This window comes from Blennius ocellaris (assembly GCF_963422515.1).
Source record: "Blennius ocellaris genome assembly, chromosome: 6".
Taxonomy (NCBI): Eukaryota; Metazoa; Chordata; class Actinopteri; order Blenniiformes; family Blenniidae; genus Blennius; species Blennius ocellaris.
In genome coordinates this window covers 4,186,161-4,210,483 of record NC_137655.1, presented here as the reverse complement: position 1 = coordinate 4,210,483, position 24,323 = coordinate 4,186,161, and the positions used below count along the sequence as shown (strand labels likewise).

The 24,323-nt window shown below is 45.1% G+C and overlaps 1 protein-coding gene across 1 annotated transcript in view; it reads left to right on the top strand.

Annotated features, from left to right (window-relative positions):
* LOC308131618 (CLIP-associating protein 1-like) overlaps positions 1-24,323 on the top strand; it is a gene marked incomplete at its 5' end in the record, with an annotated part of 74,829 nt that overhangs the window by 8,628 nt on the left and 41,878 nt on the right.

Below are 24,323 nucleotides of genomic sequence, written 5' to 3'. Positions count from 1 at the left end.
ACCATGAGCCGCCGGGTGTTGTTTGTGCAGATGTGCCTCACATCAGCTTACATGTCACCGTGAATATTCAATGCCAAGCAGCTCCTGAGATGATGGTTTGCTGAGTTGGCGTTGCACAGAGCGACGGCGGCTGCACAAGCTAATGCTAGTGGCGCTAACTGATCGAGGCATGATGGTCAGGCTGCAATCTGAGATGTGGCGTTGGCTGCACTGGAAACTGGAATCCTGGTTATTCTCGGGATTCTAATATACACTTTATACTTTTCCTCTCGCGATCTAGTGAGGATGATGACTGCAGTGCAAGAAATGATGTGTATTTCATGGACGCTTGATTGACATCAAATTGAATGTGCTCAGCGTTTTAGGAATTGTTCTTTTCCACCCAGTACCTACAACAGTTTTCAACATCTGCTCCCTCACTAGTTCCACCACACGTATCTCTTGATACATGTTTTATCCACTTTGCTTGTTAACCTGCTGGATGCTGGTTGCTGGTTGCTGTTATTGGTTGCTGGTTGCTGGTTGCTGTTATTGGATGCTGGTTGCTGGTATTGGTTGCTGGTATTGGTTGCTGGTTGCTGTTATTGGTTGCTGGTTGCTGTTATTGGTTGCTGGTTGCTGGTTGCTGTTATTGGATGCTGGTTGCTGGTATTGGTTGCTGGTATTGGTTGCTGGTTGCTGTTATTGGTTGCTGGTTGCTGTTATTGGATGCTGGTTGCTGTTATTAGCTGCTGGTTGCTGTTATTGGTTGCTGGTTGCTGTTATTGGCTGCTGGTTGCTGTTATTGGATGCTGGTTGCTGTTATTGGTTGCTGGTTGCTGTTATTGGCTGCTGGTTGCTGGTTACTGTTATTAGCTGCTGGTTGCTGGTTGCTGTTATTGGCTACTGGTTGCTGGTTGCTGTTATTGGCTGCTGGTTGCTGGTATTGGTTGCTGTTATTTGATGCTGGTTGCTGGTTGCTGTTATTGGTTGCTGTTATTGGCTGCTGGTTGCTATTGGCTGCTAGCTAGCCATGCTCGGGCTGGTTTGGAATGTTGAAGAAACACAGCTCTTCGCCACAATGAGCTCAAAGGTCTGCTTCTCTTCACTCGAAGCTTTTAAAGCTTCAAGAAGTTTCTGGAAGATGTTGAGTCTGAATTCACGGTGCAGGGAAAATGCTAAACGCTAACATCCAGAGTGCTGCGGGAAGCAAAGGGCGTCTCATTTCAGCTCATTGTATAAACTGATACGTATTATTACTATAATTCTTTTTTTGAGGGGGGGTAGAATCACGCTCAATGACTCCTCACAGCTGATTTTCCCGAGACGATGGCAAAAAGCGGACAGGAAAAGAAGTTGCCTCTCTGAATCCCAGCTTTGTGTGGAAGCGCCTTCCAGCAGGCTCGTGTTTGTTTCACTCACATATCTTACTGTTCAACAGACGCCTTGTGTTTCTGGCGGTGACACTTTGTAAATACAGGTGGCGGAGAGCCTCCCGGCCTGCGAGGCGTTGCGTAATCGCTCCCCGGAGGAAGACGTGACAGTGTCATCCGGGTTGTTTGTAGCTTCAGCGTAGAGAAATCACATTTCCTCTGTGGGGAGCGAAAAGACATTCAGATTTATCTCGACGTCCGACCGGTTACCTCCGCTTTAATTAGTGAAGCTAAATGGACTTTTACTGGATCGCACAATTCCAATGGTTTGACAATCCACGTTTCCTCTGAATGTTTAAATCAGTGTTTTAAGTGTAAAACCCCCCAAAAAACCAGAGCGCCGTATCCCAGTTCCTGTCGTCAAAATGTTGTAGTAACAACTTAACAGACCTTAAAGCAGGGGCGTCAAACTGATTTCAGTTGAGGGGCCACATCAACCTGATCTGACCTCTGGAGGGCCAACAAGTCAAACACAACATATTAAACTGCAGATATGGACAAATGTCAAAGTCTTTCCTTCTTTTGATCCTTTTGTAACTGCGAGAATTTGCCAGTCTATTCTGAAATATACATATTAAAGGAAATCAGATATTATATTTGCAAAAACAAAACCCTCAGTCACCTGGATCTGGAGATCGTATTTTTTATTCAGGATTAAAACAATTTGTCATCATCTGGAAATTATTTTGAGTTTACGTGTCTAAATATCAATTCACATAAGTTGGACTCGTTGTTTTATTGTGAAAGGTGTTGCGTTGTGTGACCTCCACAGATGCATTAATAAATTCTGACCAAGGGCCGTTTTGAATGCCGTTTTTTGCCGATCTAGTGTTTTTAGATCAGCCTCTATCAGTTTTCATATTCATACTTAAAAAAAAATTGACATGGCGGCTGGATTAGATCCTCTGGCGGGCCGGTTCTGGCCCCTGGGCCTCATGTTTGACACCCCTGCCTTAAAGTGAACTAAAAACCAGAATGTTAAGCAGTATTATAATATATAAATATGTTATGTCTTGGAATTGGAACGTCACAGAATAAAAAAGTGTTCCGACAACCAAAAATTTTGTCAACTTGAGAAGGGATGTGCGGTCCTCACTCCGTGGTTCGGTCCGTTGCTCTGTTGCCCCCCCCCCCCCCCCCCGAGATAAATAATTAGGTTTCTTCCTTCCATCCATTCGGTCATCTCTTTATTTGCACCGCTTTGTTGAAAGTGAGTCGTTCCTCGCAGTTGTTTGATAGTCCCGTCATTGTATCCATCACCATCAGCTGCTTGGCTCCGCGGCTGGCTTTCACAGCTGCACTGAAATTGACTGGGATGACGACTCATTTAAATTTAACCCCCCCGACTCCCTCCCCCCCCCCAGCTGAGAAGAATGCCCGCTGTTCATGTTGAACATCGGCGGCCTCTGGCTCGGTTTCACAGTTATGCAAACAGTCTTGGATTGAACTCCGTGTACAGAGGCGAGGTGCACTCATGAGAAACGAGGCTTTATATAGTGTGGAAATGAGCAACGAGGAGTTAATGTCATCCATCACATACGGGGGGGGGATAAAAAAGCATTTTTCCTCCAAAGGAACACATGCGAAACAACAAGCATAAAAAAAATCAATTCCAGCGATTTATCGAATTTGTAGCTAAACACGATATTTATTCAGCAAAGAGTTTTTGTTATTATCAATAATGTCTTATTTATTATCAATTTATTGAGCCTCATTCACTATTTGTTTTGGGATTGTTTGTATGCAGTTTTCACTCCAAGGACAATCACAGTGATAAAGTTGCACTTTTGACAATATATCTGATGTCTGTAGTCATTTTAAAGTGCATTGAGTAAAAAAGAAAATTTGATAGAAACTCAAATTTTTCTTTTAAAAAAATGCATAGATTTTTATCTTTCTTTCAAAAAAATGCATAGATTTAAAAAAATGCTTTTATGTCAAATCACCCAGCCCTCATTTACAGCTAATCGATCTTGAAGGTATCTATATAATTATGTCATTTATTACCACAGAGTTTTTGCGTTGCACCCGCCAAGGTCGGCAGAGGAATTACAGAGTTATTGGGAGGAGGCCATGAAAACAGCTAAATATTAAATATGAAGGAGACGGAGGTGTGTGTGTGTCAGCACTCGTACAAGAACAGCCAAAATACAATGAAAGTTCACTGTTTTTCCACTTGTAAATAAAACGGGACCTCGAGTTCCCGGGGACAAACATATAAATGATTAGCACGCATCCTCTAAATCAGTGTTTTTCAACCACTGGTGTTTCCGCGAGATCTAGTCAGGTGTGCCGTGGGAAAAATTCTAAAAAAACATTTGTGTTGTCATGTATAAATACTCTTCGCCAATAGATGTCAGCACCGAACTTTGCCGTTGAAGTCGAAACTGAAAGACGTCAGTGTGGTTAATCTCCACCTCCTGCTACCATCTTGTATCAAAGTACTGTGTCAGTGACAGTGATGGAGAAGTTTTTGAAAAGGAAGAATGTGAACTAGGATCTCAGCTCTTCATCCATCAGGTCCAGGTTTCACACTGAGGGAGTCAAAATTAAAAAAAAAAGAAATTGGGAAATACTTTTTTTCTGTATTTATTTGATTCCTGTTGATAAACCTTTGATGAGAATGACTTTATATTGTTAATAGAGGCTACAGAGTTTAAAATTTTACCATTTTCGGGTGGTGGTGTGCCTCCAGATTTTTCTAAAGAAGAAAGTGTGCCTCGGCTCAAAAAAAGGTTGAAAAACACTGATCTAAAGTGTGCTAATAAAAACAAGGGTGTTAATCTATGGCATTTGAAGTTAAAGTGAGATGGAGGCATGTTCTTCTTCTTCTGACTGTAGCCCAGGCGAGGAGAGAAGGGGGGGGGGAGTAAAAGAGAGAGATTGTGGAGGGATAAATAGAATAGGCAGGGTGAGCGAGCAGCACAAAGCAGCCATTTCTGTAGCATTCGGCAGGAGGTAAACAGAGCGATCAGCCGTGCGTGGAAGCAGCTTTGCACCATGACAGCTGGAGAAGGTGGGTTATTTCATTTTTTCTTCTTCTTCTTCTTCTTCTCCTCCTTTACGCTCTGCATGCACTGCTCGGGAGATGATCCGTCCTCCTCGCGGGGCACAAATCCTGCCCCTTTAAACTATTACGTAAGGTTTTTCTTTCCTTTCGATTTGTACCATTTCGGTCCTCTGAGGTTTCTGACTCAGTCGCTCGATAGTAAAGCAGGTGGAGGTGGAAACGGACGCACCTGACGCACTTCTTTTTTTTTATGTCTCAAACTATTCGGGGCGGCTCTGTAAAGGCTCCTCTTTTTGCAACGGTGGGAGCAGCTTTGTCTCCCTTTTAGAGCCTCTGGTTGGGGGGGGGGGGGGGGGGTTATGTGATCCAGGCCAACCCTTGGATCCAGCATTGCCCAAGAGCTTCAAACTGCCAGTGTGCACTTCCGAATGCTTTGCTATAATACGCAGGATTTGTATCGTGAGCCATTCACTTGTTTCTTCATTTGGGTACGGGCTTGTCCCGAAATGTTATGTGGAGTTGCCACATTCCAGGATGTGACATGGAATTTTCGAAATTCGAGTCGTGATGGTTTCAATTCCATTTGATTTATACCGCTCAAATACAACAGTCGTTTCAAGGTCCTATTGCGGAGTAAACCCAACATTTACACTTGACAAGTAACTGCAGAAAGGGGAAAACTCCCATTTCTTTTTTTACGAAAGAAGCCTTTGCAGAAGCAGGCTAAGAGGGGACTGCTTTCTGCTGTTCTTATTGGGGAGGGAATTGGAAGAAGAGAAGAGGATAGGGCGGACAGACAACACAGAGATCCACTATGGGTCAGGGCAGCATGAGAGAGCGAGTGAGTGCAGGCCAAGCCCGTCTAAACCTACAGCAGCTCCACTATAGAAAATGGTCCATTATCTCCTGGTCTCAATGGCAAAGACGTCCTTCAACTGCCTTTCACGAGTCTCTCCGAAGAGTACAAGTGCTCTAAAGTCAGAGACCAGAGCATCAGCGAAAATGGACACCGTCTGATCCGGTGCAGGGCGCTACATTAGCCCTTACGGTAGGTAGACCGTCCAGGAGTAAGCCTTCAACCTCAGGGAGGAGATAATGGAGAAATGGAGGCAAGCAACTTCATCCTCAGAGCCGCCTATACTTGTGGCAGCATCAAGAGGAAGACCACTGATCCCTTGCCCTTGAGAGCAACCAGTTCCATCGCAGCACCATCATCAGTTTGAGAGGGACAGAAAAAGCCGGACCATCTTCCAGACCCAACCAGAGGCTGGACAGCGCGCCATGGCCCAGGACTTGCAAGGTTCTGCAAGAAAAGTCTATCCTGTTGTGGGATGCAGAGAATTCAGGGCTTTGTCCACCGTCGGGCTGCTGAGACATGTGAGACGTTTGCTCCACTTTGTTTGGAGAAGAGCTGTTGAACTCCAAAGAGCGAGCATCAGAATCGGCCCTTGTTTATCGTCGACCTGTCGGCACATGAGCAGAAACCCCACCGAGAGCACCAGGTGCACCATGTGCTTCAAACAAGTTGCTTCTCCGCCAAAACAGGGGGGTGATTAAAAAGTGTTGCACTCTGGAAGCCAACTTCAAAAACGATGTTTATTACAGGCTGTTGCTACGTTAGCAAAATGCTAGAAAAGCGTATAGTTTTCCCGTGAAGATGTTCTAGGAACGGGGCTTCATCTTTGCACATCGAATTTGACGGACTCGGGTCAGGTGGACCCCCCCCCACGGTCTCCACCCGGGATCTCTGGGATCTATTTGTCTCTAAAGCAGTGCTGTACAGTCATATATTTCCATTCTGAAAATGGCTTCCAGAGTGCTTTTAATTTTCTTGTTGCACACTGTCCACACGACATGTAAAAAAACCCAGTGTTTCAGTTTTACCCGTGTTCCTGTGGATTTCTGAACTAGAAATGGAAAAAAAAAGCAGATTCTTCTGGCGTAAACGGCTCCTCAAGTCTGTCTCGCGTACAGCAGACCGCGGTGTCGTGCAAAATGAAGCTTCAAACACAGACGGTATTTATATCCATACAACCTTCAGCCGCGACTTAAAGAAAACAAACTGAGAGAAGGAAGGACTGTTCCACATACAGCCTCTTCAACCAATGGCTTTTCAGTTTCTTCGACAATCACAGAAAGCCTCCGCTGTTGGCGGTGCTCCCAGGGCTTTCTGCTTGTTTTTGTGTGTGCGCAAGCACCCCCCCCCCCCCCCGCCATTACATAAACATTGCGGACACTGCAGGTCCATCTTTAGCCGAGCCGGTCACCTTCGGCTCCGTCACACCCGTCCAATTTCATCTCCGAGCAGAACCGGCGTTTCTTTTCCGCCGCTCCTTCAACGGGGGGGGGGGGGGGGACAAATCGTTCCTCTGAGCTGCGAGGGTGGGACTCGGCGTTCGGGATTCACGGCCTCCCCCCAAAGCACCGTTTTGTGTGGCGGATTTAGTGCGACACAAGCGCTTCTGTTCCAACGTGGGTGCAGGGGGGGAGGCGTATCGTGGAGCTGCTCCTCGAAGGAAAGTGCTAGAAAGAGGGAGGGAGGGAGGGAGGGAGGGAGGGAGGGAGGGAGGGATGTGTTTCCTCAGGAAAAAACCCTTTGATCATCTCTCACACACACACACAGGAAATGTACTGCCTTGCAGAGAGCTTAATATAGGGTCTGTCAGTTGAATGCCAGTGATTGAGAAACTGGTGTAAATTGAGCAGATGACATCCACACATAAGTCACCGTTTGTTTTTCTGACATAACGGTGATTTCCAGCAGTCCTCCCTCTGTTATATAACCGATCAGATGGACTCCGTCTGCAGCAGGCCTGCAGTGGGCAAGCAGGCCCGAGCCCCTCGGCCATCCATCCCCGGGGCGAACCAGGAGGTTGGAAAAAAGGAGCAGGGAACCTTGGTTTTCGTACCCCGTTTCTTTTGTTTTTACCCATTTTAGATCTGCTGCCGTGCAGAATGTTTCCCTCTAGATCCTTGACGCCTGCAGATTTTTCTGGTTTTTGGTCTAGATTGCAGCGTTAGGAGAGGAAATCCTTGGATTACAGCTCACTTTCTGCAGATTCAGCTCCCTGTGTGGTCAGAGTGTGTATACTGACACCTAGTGGACATCCATGGTAACACAGGCATGAGGTATCCATGGTTTAGTCGTCTCTTTTCACACTGAAACGAAGGGAAACCGCTGCAATCTTCAGTATTTTTAGGTCAGTGTGTGTCATTTGAGCTGACTTTTTTTTTATTTTGGACAGTAAAAGAATTAAAACTGCAGCTTCATCAAGGTTCAAGGTCTTTATTGTCATTTCCGTGTCCTTTCCGCCCAAACAAAATGTGTTTCTCCAGCAGCGTACGTAGGCATAGAGTTTAAAGAATGAAGTGAAATAAATAAATAAATATAGGAATCTAGGTTAAGTAGTGCGGCGATGTAGAGAACAGATAATAAATCCAGTTTAATGGCGTGCCGCAGCATTTAGGGCTTAATGCTGGATTATACTTCCCACATGAACGCGACGCTGGGAATCCGCACAACAGAGTGCGTGTGGCTTTTATACTCCCAAGCTGCAGGGGGCAGTGTCTCGCAAACACACGCCCACCGCAGCACTAGAGCTCAGGCCGGATCCACAGACTCTGAGGGAGGGTGGCGTCACACCAGTTGGTTTTTCTACGACGTCCAGGCGACGCGAATAAACCTTTGATTGGTCGATCCGTCTCTTGTCTTGCAGATAAGAACTTTGAGGACGAGGACTCGGTGGACGGAGGCCGGTCCTCCTCCTCCTCGTCCTCCAAAGCGCCCCCCAGTGGCAAGAGGACGGTGATGAGCTCGGTGAGGAGACCCAGTTCCGCCAGCTCCACCAAGGTCACAGGTAAAGGACGTCCGTCGTGTCGCGTCTTCAACACGCCGGCGTAAAGTATAGTTTCAATCCAGACTTTTTCACACATTCACCCTTCAAGTCACTCGATTCGATTTCATTCCTTCACATTTTTTCCCACAAACTTTCCAAGTAAAGAAGTTCTACCGTTAAGCTTTAGATTTAAAAACCCCGGCGAGGAGGTGTAGTCCTGCCGAATCAGCACAAATGAAAAAAATAAGGTGTGTAAATAAAGTTCTCCCATTTCGTCTTCTAATCCTTTGAGGTTTTTAATTTTACTTTCAAGCTAAAGAAGCAGCAGCCGGAGCCGTGGATGAAGAGGATTTCATGAAGGCCTTTGACGACGTGCCCCCAGCCCAGGTGATTAACGGATGTCGATAACACGCTTTGTTCCCTTTTCGCTATTTACACCCCCCCCCGACGAACGCTCACACCTTCCGCGGCGTCTCTCTTGTGCTCAGATCTACTCGAACCGAGAGCTGGAGGACCAGCTGACGAAGATCCGAGAAATGCTGTCTGACGAGAAGCACGACTGGGAGCACCGGATCGTCGCGGTAACACTCCCCCCCCCCCCTCTCCGTCATCTCGGACATGTAGAACACAGAATAAAGCGGAAATAATCAATTCAAATGTGCTTCTGAACAGCTGAAGAAGGTGCGTTCGCTTGTGCTGGCCGGCGCCCTGGAGTACGACGGTTTCCCCCAGCAGCTGAGGCTTCTGGAAGCCCCCTTGAAGCTGTCGGCCAAAGACCTGCGATCCCAGGTGGTCCGCGAGGCCTGCATCACGCTGGGGTGAGACGCCCACATTTTAACCAGTTCAACTCCCAAAGTCAGCAGAGAAAAGCCTTGATATGATGTAGAACAGTGTTTTTAAACCACGGTGCCGCGGCACACTGGTGTTTCCGCGAGATCTAGTCGGGTGTGCCATGGGAAATGATCCAATTTCACATTTTTTTCTAAAAAAACATTTGTGTTGCAGTGTAGTCATGTATAAATACTCTTCGCCAATAGATGGCAGCACAGAACTTTGCCGTTGAAATCGAAACTGAAAGACGTCAGTCTGGTTAATCTCCACCTCCTGCTACCATCTTGTATCAAAGTACTGTGTCAGTGACAGTGATGGAGAAGTTTTTGAAAAGGAAGAATGTGAACCAGGATCTCAGCTCTTCATCCATCAGGTCCAGGTTTCACACTGAGGGAGTCAAAATAAAAAATAAAAGAAATTGGGAAATACTTTTTTCAAGCGTTGATGAGAATTACTTTATATTGTTAATAGAGGCTACAGAGTTTCACATTTTAACATTTTCGGGTGGTGGTGGTGGTGGTGGTGTGCCTCCAGATTTTTCCAAACAAAAAAGTGTGCCTTGGCTCAAAAAGGTTGAAAAACACTGATGTAGAACATGCACACTGATGATTTGTATGTAGTTGTTCTTCTATTTAAGACCTCGCCTATGTTGGATTGCTCATTTTTCTTTTTTTTTTAAATTTCTGCCCAAATATGAGGTAATTTGATATTTAAAAAAAAGAAGGTTTCATTTTGATTCATGAGACGGGAAAGTGTAGGAAGTGTAGAATTGACTTGCTGATCATATCCTCCTTATACAATATAATAGGACTGGCCGGCGGGGAAATTTACCGTAATTACCAGACTATAATCTACTACTTTTTCGTCGCAGCTTAAATAATGACGCAGTTAATTTCCGGATTTCTACGGGTCAATGAGCTCCATGCCCTCCGATGCATTCAGCCTCGTTACATCGGCCCAATTAAACTGTCGGAACAGGTCGCGATTGAATTAGCGGTAAATCAAAACGCACCCGCGTTAAATCCTTCAGATCAGATAAACTGCAGTCCCGTAGTGAAATCCACACTCTGTGACATCATGGACACCTGTAGACTCTATACCTGCAATTTTCTTTGTCTTTTTCAAAGTTGGTGGGTACGGCTTACATTCCGCTGCACTCAGTAGTCCAGACATTACGGTATTGATTTCCTCAACATTGAAATAGATCCTCTACAAGTAAAAAAACAAATAATCTTTGGGGTTTTAACTTTTTACAGCCACACAGTGTCTCACAGTCGGTCAGTCAAACTATCGGCTCGGTGGTAATTTCACTTGGGTTTCTTCCATCACTCGTCTTCGACAGCTCTGACATTAGCAGTATTAAGAGTACGGAACTAATTGGGTCACGCCGTCAACGCGCCGTACTTTTTCTTTCTCAAGTAAAGCTAATTAAAAGCCATTTGACTTGGAGGTTAAACGTGCCGCTCGCTCCTCCGAACATCCGTCTTCGGAGATGAAATCCGCCCCTGATGAGGCGGAACGGAGGAAGAGATGCGGGAGCTGATGAATAGATAGACCTACTGGGAGATCGCCAACGTAGATTGTTCGTTTTTTTTTTTTTTTTTTTTTTCTTCACACAAAAACAGAGAGTTGTTGTTTTCCAGTCTTTTTACCTTCCGTAGAAAAGGCACTTTGCACCAAACACAAAGTGAAGCAATGGTCTCAAGGAAACTGTTTGAATTCTCTCTTGGCGAAACACGACCTTATAAACCCGTAAGGTGTTTGAATTTTTCAATAAGTTTTGTGGGTGTTTGACATTTACCTACTATTACAGCACATTCTGCAGTAACCGTTTCCCCGTTTTCCCACAGTCTGACACAAGTTTCACACTTTCTCTCAATTCGTTCTGCTGCTCTTTTAATCTTTTCTTGTAAATTCTGCACTTGAGATTCTTGTTTTTGGACACATTTTTCTTTCTCTCTCATGTTTTTTTAATCGATTAATTAAATTTTTTAAATTTTGTGGTACTGTAGCAGTTTCCCGTTGTCATGTAGTGACACCTAGTGGTCACTGATGGTATTTACCAGTAGATTTGATGTATAAATCGCTTCTTCATGCGCGTCACCTGCCCAGGAACCGAACAATGAAAGAAATGTGACGCATCGAAGCAGGAATAAATTAAGAGCAGGTATTTGGAACGTCAAATGTTAAAGCAAAGAGACATTTTAGCATTTAAGACATTTACAGGATTATCAGTACTGCAGCTACATTTGGAAATAGAGGAATTAATGCAATTTATATATATATTATTTTTATTTTACATGAGAAATCTAGTAGTTGCTTCTAGTGCTACGACTTTTTAAAGCATTTTGCAGACGATGAGTCACACCATTCTCTGTACTGTGGCTGGTCATGTGACTTACATCTCTTTGTGTCGGCTGAAGCACATTTAATCTGCTTTACTTTAAACTGGAGCTTTTTCTTTGTGGCCAATGGAGGTTTGTTTGGTAAATGTAGAAGCTTTCAGTGACATCTAGTGGTCCAACATGGCATTTACAGTTATATTTTGCTGAGTAATTAATTAATATATGCTGCATGACCAGCAAAATATATAATGATGATTTCTTCTTTTTTTTTTTAAATACGACATCATAAATGTGACATAATAATACAATTTTTGCAGGTCTTTTTCTATCGCCTCCAACTATTGTACTCAAGCTGATATTACAATTATTTGCCTTTATTGCATTTTTTCCCCCCGCGATTATGATTGGCTGTTATGGCTTCATGCTTCTTGTTACACCGCCCCCTACAGGTTTAGCTGCTCATAGTAGCTCTGAACCAGGTGGATATTCGGGTCTGTGTAAATGAAGATTTCCTTTCTTTTTTTTTTTAAATGTAGAGGGTGAAATATGTGTTTTTCTAAAAAACCGGGAAACGTTTAAATGTGGCCTTACCAATGTTTGGGGTGCTCAATCAGCTGTTAGCATAACCACGGGCAGTAAATAATAATTAAGGAGGATCAAGCAGGTTTTTCTTTAATAGGAAACTCAACAAACAACTTGATGTTATCCAGGCTTTACAAGATTTTCACATTTAAAGCGTCACAGCAAAAGTTCTGTTGCGTCTCACTGTGGGGAGATTTTAATTTTCTTTCAAGGGGGAGGCGGCGGGGGGAACAGTTATCTCCCTCTCACCTTCTTCCTCTCATCGCCAGGCACCTGTCGTCCGTTCTGGGGAACAAGTTTGACCACGGGGCGGAGAGCGTCATGCCCATCCTGCTCAACCTGGTGCCCAACAGTGCCAAAGTCATGGCCACGTCCGGGGTGGCCACCATCCGCCTCATTCTGCGGGTGAGCGAGGGAGGAGCCCCCTCCCCCCCCGCCGACCGGGGAGGATTGGTGGCGGATCACTGACCTGCTGATGTCTCTCTCTCTCTCTCTCTCTCTCTCTCCCTCCTAGCACACACACTACCCCCGCCTCATTCCCATCATCACCAGTAACTGCACATCCAAGTCGGTGGCAGTCAGACGGTAAGAAGACTCACACAGGTCGTCTTTCAAAGGCTTTATTACACATATTATACACACATACTGTATTAAAAAAAAGTGTTGACCATGTTACATAAAGCAGTTTAAACCAATAAACACATTTACAAAGTCAAAATGACAAATTTCTGACTCTTACAACAACGAAACTCACTTGATGATTGATTGCTGGATGAAATGTCACAGTCTTTTAGTAAAACTATTTGGATTCTGACTTTTTTTTTATTCCTTTTTATTAGCATAAATAACATTATAAAGTAGAGAGTGTGTGTGAGAACATACTGCTTAATTCAATTCAGTAAACATGAAAATGTTCATATATAATTTGCATCCGTTACGCTCACGCTTTGCATTAAAGATTGTTTACAATTGTTTTGATCAGTGATGCAACAAATTGAGCATTAAAAAAAAATTGTATGTCGGCATTCATCTGACCCTCCATGTTGTTGAATGCATGAGAAATCAGTTTAACTCACCAACACTGAAATCACTTTTAAAATCGTGTTGCTTTTTTCTCTCTTTAGACGCTGTTATGAGTTTCTGGACCTCATGCTGCAGGAGTGGCACACCAACACACTGGAGAGGTGAACATGTTTAAATTTCACCTTCAAAACCTTTTCAGAAAAAGATTTTCTCTCCACCAACACTGTAGTTTTACGTTATCCAATCAAATGGCTTCAATCATTTGACGTTCCTCATGTCTCACGGAGAGCAAAAAGAAATGATTATATACTGAAAAACGAGTGAAACACTGAATTATAGGGCCTGGAAATAATAATATTAATAAGGAGATCATTATTTAAAAAACGATTTTGTATTAGAAACAACCTGCAGCTTGTGAGTTCTTGTGCATTGAAGTGAATCTTATTTTGAAAATTATTTACGTCTTCTTGATCTCCTGTGACGAGACGGTTCTTTGATGTCACTGCAGCTGGATTGTTGATAATATGGGAAAGTGCAGTCCAATGCATCAGTGTTTAGCTCCTCCTCCTCCTCCTCCTCCTCCCCCTCTGACGACGATCCCCCGTTAAATTGACGAATCCCGATGGGTCCGTCGTCGTCTCCCCCGCCGTGTAACCATGACGACGGGGGTGGCGGGGGACTTTATAAAGCACGTGAACGGCGCTGCAGGTGGTCTCATTTCCCCCCCGAGGACCAGATCGTCTCCTCACCATGTTCCCTTACTCCCCCAGACACGTGGCGGTTCTGACGGAGACCATCAAGAAAGGGATCCACGACGCCGACTCCGAAGCCAGGTCCATCGCCAGGAAGTGAGTGTGGGACCTCCCACCCCCTCCCCCCACCCCCGCCTCTTCATTTTTGTCGTCTGCCGTACCAGCCTGTCCCTCGTCCCCCCCCCCCCCCCCCGCAGGTGCTACTGGGGTTTCCACGGCCACTACAGCCGGGAGGCGGAGCACCTGTTCCAGGCCCTGGAGTCCACCTACCAGAAGGCCCTGCAGTCGCACCTGAAGAGCTCCGACAGCATCGTGTCTCTGCCGCAGTCCGACCGCTCGTCCTCGTCCTCGCAGGAGAGTCTCAAGTAAGACCCGCCGTCTCGTCTGTCTTTCCGATTTTTAAGAATCCCATCAGGAAAAAAAAAAATACTCGTATTGAAATACGCCGAGACTCCTTACAGTTTATAAATCTGCTTTTTGCACCCGATAATTGGCCGTACTTTTTGAGCTGATAATGTCAAGATAAGATAAGATAAGATACGATTAGCCTTTATTGATCTCACAAAGGAGAAATTTACTTGTTACATTCTGCTCTTAAGGACTCATGAGTAGGAAAGACAAGAAATGTGCAAACAGTTAGATAAAAATAGAGGAATCTTATATACAATGACTATCAAGAACTCTAAGGGCCACAAGTATTTACAGTAAAAAAGTAATAATAACTCAAATAAAATGGGACTAAAATAAAAAAGATAAGATAAAAATCACAGACTATAATAAAGTATAATAAGTTCTAAGGGAAGCAAAGTATACAGTAAGATGAAATACAAGGAAATTAAACTATGATGGGGGGGAGGGGGGGAGCAAAGTGTAGAATAAAAGTACAATAAACATACTATAGTAAAAAATAATAGCAGTGTTGGCAGTGCAGGTTCAGTCCTAATGTCCAAAAATTCTATTTTTAATATTGAAATGTCATCACTTTTTTCTTTCAGTTTGATTCCCACCTTCTTAAAAATGTCAACTTCTAATGCATAGAAAACAAAAAATAAAAAACTAAAACAGGCTAAAAAATATTACAAATGCATGAAATGAAATGATTAAACTTAAAATGGTTAAAGCAACAGCTTGAATGGTCGAAAAGGCAAAATCCACTAAAATAAGTCAAAGAAAAGGTAAAGAAAAAAGCTTTATATGCATCTTATAAACATGTTTTAGACAAATTATTCTACGTTGTTCTAAATGTAAGATATTCTGAAATGGTAATGAAACCGTATGATAGTTGATCTACGTTCATTGATGTGTTGAACTTGTCTGTCGTCTTCTTGTTTCTTTCCAGTCGGCCCTTTTCTGTAAAGAGCGTCATCGGGGGGAGCATAACAAGAAGTAAGTCACTTCCTGCTCTGCAGTTCCATTTGTATCACGGACAGTAAGAGAAATGTGCAAATTATGGCACAACCGCAGCAGAAACTCAGAAACGGATCAATAACTTTATGTTTTTGAACGAGTATAGAAAGGAAACCAGGTTAAATATGCAATGAACAGATTACAAATCTTTATTAACAACGGCTATAGATTGTCTTAAGCAGTCTTATCCTTTATGGTATTAATTTCTCCCCTGTGTCGTTGTAAGCGGAGGTTGAATGTCGTGATTTTCATTGTTCTGATATGTTGCAACGCTGTCATTTCCGGACTATACCTCAGATTTAATAATAATAATTAACAAAAAGAAAGGTCGGAGTTACGTGATGCGCCTGAACGCATCACCCATGTCTAGTTGGCTGTCATGAAGCTCGCTGACTCGCAAAGGCTTATAGTCCAGAAATGATTGTGTTTGTATTTGTAAATACTGGCTGGATGAATCCATGATGGATGGATGTACTTTAGTCATCCTCGTTCTGGACTTTTCTGTCTTTCATCAGCCTGATAATGGTTCGAAAGTGGGGTTTTTTGTGGCGAGTTTGTACAGGAGGTGAGTAACGACACGCGTGTGTTGCCTTCAGGTAAGCTGGTGGGCAGCAGGACGCCCACGACCCCAGGATCCCTCCAGCGCTCCCGCAGCGACATCGACGTGAACGCCGCCTCCAGCGCAAAGTCCCGCCTCACCACCGTCCCCGCCTCGTCGCCGTTCAGCTCGGCAGCCGCCCTCCCTCCTGGATCCTACGCCTCATTAGGTAACCCCCCCCCCCTCCAATCATCCCCCTCTAAACCCCCCGTACTGACTGTTAATGACCCCTGTAAAGTAGAGGAAAGACATTAAAAGTCATGGGAGAACCTCTTGATCCAGAGCAGAACCCTGCAAACCCAATTATACACTTGTCAAGTAGATCAAGACTCTTTGAAGTGAATCCAGAATAAACTTGATTTAGACTCTCAGGTGGACCTGGACTCTAAAGACGACCGTGACTCTTCACCGGATACCCTACATCTTTGAAATAGACTCTCTAATATGGACTTTACAGAGTTTTCCAACAGTAATAATCGTCCTCGTACCTGGAACGACGCCCTAGAAGTGAAGAAAGTCTGTCCTCTCTCTTTCTCTCTCTCTCTCTCTCTCTCTCTCGCTTGTTTCAGTTGTTAAAAAGTGTGTTGCTCCAAGCAGCCAATCAGAAATCAAACCCTATATAGTGTCATCCGGGGTTTAGCCAATCACAATCAAGGCAGGCTCCGCCCTTTAAGGTGCACCCAGACTCTGTTGACTTCTTAAAATATATATTTCAAACTTGACCTGGTTTCTTTAAATCTGATTCTTCTTAATAGAACTTTTTTTTTTTTTTTTAAAGACTCGTATTCGTAGTCCTGTTTTGAACACATCGACTCTCAAATAAACCCCATCAAACAAATGACTTAACTCTTTAAAGTTCAGCACCATGAAATTGATTTCCACAGTTAAAGGATTAAACCAACCCTGGTTTCATACAGCGTTTCCTCTCCGGGTTCTTTAAAGTGGTTCTCCTGTGATGATGGAGTATGAAGACACTTTCTGATGGAACCAGTGGCTTTTATGGACCCGACGGGGGGGTGGGTGGGGGAGGGGTAATATAAATGACTCCTGACGTTGCCCATTAGACGGCTCCGTCAACAGGAACCGCTCCAATCCTGCGCCGACACATTTGACTAATTGCTGCTCGCCAGTGCGACCAGCACTGGTTCCACCACCACCGCAGCCTTCCAGCTCGTACCGGGGGCTCCAACCGCCCCCCCCCCACCCCCCCACCCCTTGGAACCAGGCGGGACGTTTACAGTCATCTTGTTCCCCTCACGCGTGCTTTTTTTTTTAACGTCTCACCGAAGACCAGCCAGCTCACTTCCTGTTCCTGCATTAACTGCTACTAACGTCTTCCTCTACACCTCTCCTCCAACCCCCCCCCCCACCCCCCCGCTGCTGCTCCGCCCTTTATTAAATGCCCTAAAAGATGGCACCCCCGGTAAAAGCGAGGGTAAGAACTGCGTGTGTCCGTGTCTGCTTGCGTGCGTTGAGTGTTTAGCGGTTAGTTGCGACTGTGTGTCTCTCTCTCTCTCTTAACGTGTTCATCCATGGTCTCTCTCTCCCCCCCCCCCCCCCCACTTCAAAGTGGACTTATGGAGAAAGCTCTGCATGAACTGTCTGCATGGATTTTCCTCCATTGTAACTCCCCCAAACTATGTAACCCCTCGTGTGATCTAATCCAATGGTTCCCAACCGTTTCTTCCCAGCAGCCCCCCCCCCCCTCCTCCTCAGATTCCCCATAGAGGCGACTGACCTGTCAAAATAAAAGCCATAAATTCGACCCCCCCCCCCCCCCGTGCTGCTGGGAGCCCAGGTTGGGAATCACAGGTTGTGATCCAGTGTCTCACATCACAATGTTCTTTGCAGGGTCCTTCAACAAAAAATGGTTTTCTACCCTCTTTTCCTGAAGCAGCAAGCGGCAAACGTCAAAATCGTCAAGGTTTCCGCGTCACATCGTCGTTGTTGCACTGAAAACACAATGTCCATTCCGAGGTGTAGAAACCATTTTGAATCAGAGTGCAGCAGTTATCCAGCAAAACCTCCATATATTTGATTGATACTACTAATATCGATAGTTTACCACGTTTTTTTTTTTTACTTGTAAAAATCCTTTGTCTTTCTCATTCAAAAAGTTTACATGTTTTTCTTTTATTGATTCTACTTGACTTGACCTTACATTTGAAGCCATTTACTTGAAAATAGTCGTATGAAAACGTTTTATTTTTTATTAAATCCTTCGGTGTATCTCCTAACTTTCAGAATTACAAAAATCGTACCGATCAGCCACCAGGGAGCAAACTGTCCGCCAAATAATATTCGTCTTAAGAGTCTTAAAACATGTGTAAACCTTAAAAATGATGGTGTGAAGGTCATTTCTACATATATAACAACTGTGTCTTGGGGAAGTTAGGGGTGGAAATGAGACGCGCAAACTCCACACCAGAGAAAGTGACATTAATACTTTGTGCTGCTCCGGCTCCCAAACTGCAGGGGGCAGTATGTCGCAAAACACAAAAAAACCCTTTCTTCTTCTTATGGAGTATGGATTTTTTATTTTTATTTTTTTTCTTCGTCACAGTAACTCTGCTTTTCTCCCATCCCTCAAAAAATGTTTGACAAACATGTCTACTTGCATTATTGTGAGTTTAAAAACCACCTTGAGCCCCATGTTGAACTTGAGCTGAGCGAACAGTTTGGGACCCTCGCTCTCGTGTTGTCTGCCCCCCCCCCCCCCGTGATTTTCCACAGCAGCTCTGTCCCTCCTCATCCAGGTCTGCTTCATCCCCCCCGTGTTCCCAGACTTCCATTCTCTTCCCTTGTCTCCTACGCCCGCTCTCCGGGGGGTTGTTTTTTTTTTTTGCTCCAACCACCGCCGGCACTTTAAAGCTCTGCTTCCCCCTCCCCCCCCCCCCCCCCCTCTCCACTCTCCCTCCTCGCAGGTCGCGTCCGTACCCGGCGGCAGAGCTCGGGCAGCGTGGGCAAGGCCAGCCCCTCGGTGGTGGACAGCAGGGGGCGGAGCCGGGCCAAAGTGGTCTCCCAGTCGCAGCGTATGTAGTTGTACACACACACACACACACACACACACACACACACACACACACACACACACCCTTTTCCCTCCCACTGCTGCCGTCCCTGCGCTCTGAGATCGAACCGCGTGAGATGTCCTGACAAACCTGCCAGCCACTCACAGATCTTCAGCGTGTGTGTGTGTGTGTGTGTGTGTGTGTGTGTGTGTGTGTGTGTGTGTGTGTGTGTGTGTGTGTGTGTGTGTGTGTGTGTGTGTGTGAGTGCAGCATGCTGGACTCACAACTTTTGACAACATAACCAAACCCCCCCCTTGTCTCATTCTGACCGTTCTCCACCCTGTCCTGCCTCTCGCTTCCATCACCCAGGATCCAGATCAGCCAATCCCATCAGTGGTAAGGCCTCACCATCATCCAGTCGGGAGCCAGACATTACCTCCCCCCCCCTCCGCCTGCATGTTCTCACCCCTTTATGTCTCCATCCAGCAGCATGCTCCTCCCATTCCCTCCAGATAGCTCCCATTTCCAACCCCCACGCGTTTGGTGTAAAGTGGTGTTTGGTGTCTGTTCTCACTCCATTGGTGATCGGTGCCACAGTAGACCCCGCCCACCGCGGTAGACCCCGCCCACCGCCGTCAGCGTTGGATGTCACCTCACCGCACTTGTTCACATGGGTCAAACAAACACACACAAGTTCACACTGCAAGGAGGCAGGAGGGTCGTGGGTGGAAATCCTCCGGTTCACACTGATTTTTCGCTGATTCCAATTCAAGTGTTTCATTTAAGGGCACACAGACACACACACACACACACACACACACACACACACACACACACACACACACACACACACACACACACACACACACACACACAAGATTAAATCAGATATGATAATGAGTTAAATTATCATCAGGCACGGTTTCTGAGACGCCGACTTCTGCATCATCATGAGTCCGGTTCGATATGACGTTGTATATGGCTGATGTGTCCTCCTCTCCTCCTCCTCCTCCTCCTCCTCCCCCCCTCCTCCTCCTCCAGCTGGCAGTCGCTCCAGCTCTCCGGGGAAGCTGCTCGGCCACGGCAGCTACGGTCGCATCCCCCGGGCCACGGCGTCGGCCTCCAGCACGCCGTTAGACAAGCGCACCCGCGTCCCCCGCAGCCAGGGCTGCAGCCGGGAGACCAGCCCCAGCCGGATGGGCCTCGGTGAGACACACTCCCCCTTTTTTTTGTATAAATTTCTCCATCCACAGCCACACCAGCCTTTCCCAAGGTTAATGTGCGAAGGACCGGGGTCTTTACGTGCAGCTGAAGGAAGTTTTATACGCTGAACCGTGGTGGTATATGAAGGAAAGGTGTTTGATTTTGACGAAATGCTACAAAATGTCTCTAAAATGGATCCATGTGATCTTTGTTCCCTGACATGTACCGAGCAACGATTGAATCCTTTCAGCGCCAGTCCCAACGTGAACTTGTACCTGGTTGGGTGGAATAATTGACAGATGGTGGATAAATGGAGCGATCCCAGTATATCGTCCTCTCGTTTTCTAGACTCAAGGATCCTCCTCTGAGCTTTTTGATTGGACATGGTCGCCTGCATGGTCACTGCTTTGAAGTCCGCTTAGATCCCTTTGATGTTAACATGCAACCCACGCGTCACAGAGCCCGTGAGCCTCTGTGACACGTCTAATGTTTGCCACAAGTTTTAACAGTTTAACCTGCTGCCGTTTGGATTGTATCACTCACATCCTCCTCCTCTTCTCTCGCCTATATCGTCGAGTTTATCTTCTCTTGGTACATACTAAATGATAGCAGTCTGATTGGTAGCTTAAGTTACAACTCAACCGCTCTTTAAATCTTCTCCACAGCCAGTGTTGGGTAGTTTAGCAGTAGCAGGCTGCTGGAATAGATTCCTGTCAGCCTGAGCTCAGGGCAGCAAAACCCGTCAGACGATTTAATCTGGCCGCCATGTGATTTTTTTTTTTTTTAAAGTATAAATATGAAAACTGACAGAGGCTGATCTAAAAACACTCGATTGGCAAAAATGACATTCAAAACCGCCCTCGGTCAGAATTTGACCCTCGACATTAATGCATCTGTGGAGGTCACATGACGCAACGCCTTTCACAATAAAGGTGTCCAATTTATGTGAAGTGATACTTTAGATACGTAAACTCAAAACCATTTCCAGATGATGACAAATTGTTTTAATCCTGAATAAAAATACGATATCCAGATACAGGTGACTGAGCTTTTTTTTTTTTTTTTTGCAAATATAATAATATCTGATTTCCTTTAATATGTATATTTCAGAATAGACTGGCAAATTCTTGCAGTTACAAAAGGATCAAAAGAAGGAAAGACTTTGCATTTGTCCGTATCTGCAGTTTAACATGTTATGTTTGACTTGTTCGGCCCTCCAGAGGTCAGATCAGGGTGGATGTGACCCCTCAACTAAAATGAGTTTGACACCCTGCTTTAGACGGCAGACGTGTAGCAAAAGTCACATGTAAAAAAAAAACAGCCAATTGTGAAACTGCACAGCTTGTAACTGGCGAGTTGTATTTTCAGCACTTGTATTCGAATGCGTGGACTTTTCAGATTCAGACTCACGTTGACAACTCTTAACTACAGACAGACAAATAAATAATCTCCATACACACAGACAAATCTCATGCAGTGGCTGTACTTACTATACTATACTTAACCTGTTTATGAAAGTCTGGATCTTTTCCCTCGTTCTGTCTCCTGCTTCCTTCACCATGAATGCACACTGACGCTCCCCACCCCCCCTAACTTGTTGTTGACAGCCTTCCTGTGTGGTAAAGCTCTTCTCCCCGCTGCTCTCCCCTACCGCACGCTAGCCCGGAGCCGCATCCCCCGTCCCAGCATGAGTCAAGGCTGCAGTCGCGACACCAGTCGCGAGAGCAGCCGCGACACCAGCCCCGCTCGGGGCTTCACTCCTCTGGGTGAGTATCGCTGTGGGTGGGGTCGGGCAGCCGTGGAGTGGGGACACCCTCCCCCCCCCCCACCCCATGACCCACCCATCACCAGTCAGTCCCATCTTACCCCTTCTATCCTAACTTCCTCTGTCTTTTTCTGAGCATGCACTTTCCTTTCTCACCTTCTTGGGCCACTTGGCCATGGTTAACGACGAAATTTTTATAAAAAAGAGCCTTGCATGACTATATAGTACGAGATTTTTTAACATTTTTTAAACTCATGGGACTAATTTAACATAATTCTGTCGCTCTCTAGTTAACAAAACTCAGCTGGAAAGTTGAAACCTGAGAAACGGGACACATGTTTCACCATTTCTAGTTAAAAGTACAATAGATTTTTCCTTTTTTTAAAAAGATTGTCTCCACGTTACAGAGTCCTGCTATCCTGGAAATTTTTATTATATCATCAAAGATTTTACATGGATTATTTTGTGTTCGATCTATTGTCAGAGTATAACTCCCATGTGTCTCAACGATTTGTTTCCGGCCTTAAACATGATTTGTTCTTCTCTGTAACGGCACCATATCCAGGAATTAGATTTATTTTGACTTTATCATCCGTTTTTGTAAAAACTCTTGTTTTTTTTTGTTTCCTTCCTCCTCCTGTCTGTCCATTATTGCCTTTGTACGTTTCTACAATCACAATGATGCCACATGTCTCATGTCTTCTTCTCTGTTCCTGCTGGATTTCGGTGGTGGTTCACTTTACACTTTACAACTGTGACTCGTCCTACAAGCTCCTGTTTACCAAATCCTGACCTCGCGCAGTCGTCCTGCCAGCCGCTTGAACGGGGCGGCATTAGCATTAGCCTTAGCATTAGCCTGTTTCCAATAGATCGTATTGCATGTCGCTGTTTTATCTCTCGCCATTGTCTTTAGTTCAAAAAAGGTTTTCCCATAAAGAAGCTTGAACATCCAGATTATAGAGCATCTTCCCCCTACTGATTTATGTAACTTCACCATTTCAAGCTCAGGAGTACTTATTTTTTTTTTTTGTAACACTGAAGAATTGATGGTGTTTAATCAGTGATTGCATTGCGTAAGTACACCACTAAACCTATTACTACCCGCCCCCCCCTCCCCCCCAGCCTCTCGACGTCACTCCCGTTCTACCAGCGCTCTTTCCTCGGCCGACCCCCACGGCCAGTCAGGTGACCTGCATGCTCAGACCCCCCCTCCACCCCCCCCATCCGTCTTTAGATTGTCTGAGTTCGATGACAACAGCACCATCTGCTCCCAGCATGCCTCTGTGGTTCATAGTCTTATTAAAAATTTTTGTTTTCTTGCCCCTGAAGGTATGAACAGTTTTCATCTGTGGAGCATGTAGTGTAATGTCCCCAGACCCCCCCCCCCCCCCCCCCCCCCATACACTCTTTTAAAAGTCGCATTCGTTTCTCTGTCGTGCATCGTGGGTAATCTGTATCCACCGTCTCACGCCTGTGTTTCTTTACCTCCAATTGTGATTTATTATTTTATTTTTTTATTTTCCTTCAGTGGTTTTTATGTTTCCGGTGGTTGGAATGATCATATTCTCTTTCAGCTTTTAAATGCATCTCCAATGTTCTCCGGTCACGTTTCCCCCGACCGCCTCGTATGCTTTTCACTCATTTCCTCCCTCGTCTCCTCCTTTTTTCAGATCGCTACGGTTTGATCCACCAGGCGAGGATCTCGGCCTCGGTGAACGCCATGCGGGTCCTCAACACCGGCACCGAGGTGGAGGCGGCGGTGGCCGACGCGCTGGTGAGACGCCACATGGGGCAAGGCAGCGCGAGTGGTCGTACCGTAACGGGCCACGTGACGCTCACGTAGCAGCAGAAATATTCGGAGAAGTCGATATTCTAAAGCAGTGTTTTTCAACCTTTTTGAGCCGAGGCACACTTTTTTGTTTGGAAAAATCTGGAGGCACACCACCACCCGAAAATGTTAAGATTTGAAACTCTGTAGCCTCTATTAACAATATAAAGTCTTTCTCATCAACGTTTTATCAACAGGAATCAAATAAATACAGAAAAAAAGTATTTCCCAATTTCTTATTTTTATTTTGACTCCCTCTGTTTGGATGAAGAGCTGAGATCCTGGTTCACATTCTTCCTTTTCAAAAACTTCTCCATCACTGTCACTGACACAGTACTTTGATACAAGATGGTAGCAGGAGGTGGAGATTAACCAGACTGACGTCTGTCAGTTTCGATTTCGCCGGCAAAGTTCTGTGCTGCCATCTATTGGCGAAGAGTATTTATACATTTTCGGTAGCAAATGTTTTTTAGAAAAAAATGTGAAATTGGATAATTTCCCAAGGCACACCTGACTATATCTCGCGGAAACACCAGTGTGCCGCGGCACAGTGGTTGAAAAACACTGTTTTAAAGTATATGTGGTTTCTATACTGTAAAATTGAGCCATTTTGGCTTTTTTTTTTTTTACATTATTTCACCAACTGTTTTAAACAGTTTGACCTTTTTTTTTGTTGCTATTTGATCAAATCTGACCAAATGTTAAGTCCTCTTTCGTGAT